Source organism: Plasmopara halstedii (assembly GCF_900000015.1).
Source record: "Plasmopara halstedii genome assembly, contig: Scaffold_614, whole genome shotgun sequence".
Lineage (NCBI taxonomy): Eukaryota > Oomycota > Peronosporomycetes > Peronosporales > Peronosporaceae > Plasmopara > Plasmopara halstedii.
The window spans coordinates 1,432,796-1,433,004 of record NW_020187532.1 but is presented as its reverse complement, the minus strand read 5'-3'; positions in this window follow the sequence as shown (position 1 = coordinate 1,433,004).

The window sequence follows — 209 nt, the reverse complement described above, 5'->3', positions numbered from 1 at the left end:
GCGCTTTGTCGGAGCGACTCCTAGCCGTGGAGCAGGCGAATGCGTCGCTGCATGCGACGGTGAAGCGCTTGGCGCCATTAGAAATGAAGGTTGTTGCACTCCGTGCTCAGAACCTTCTGAGTGGCCGAGGGCCCGTGGGATGGGCTCCGGCGCCAGAGAACGCGGACTCTGGCGCCGGATCCCGGTACGGCTTGGGCAAGCCCACGTAG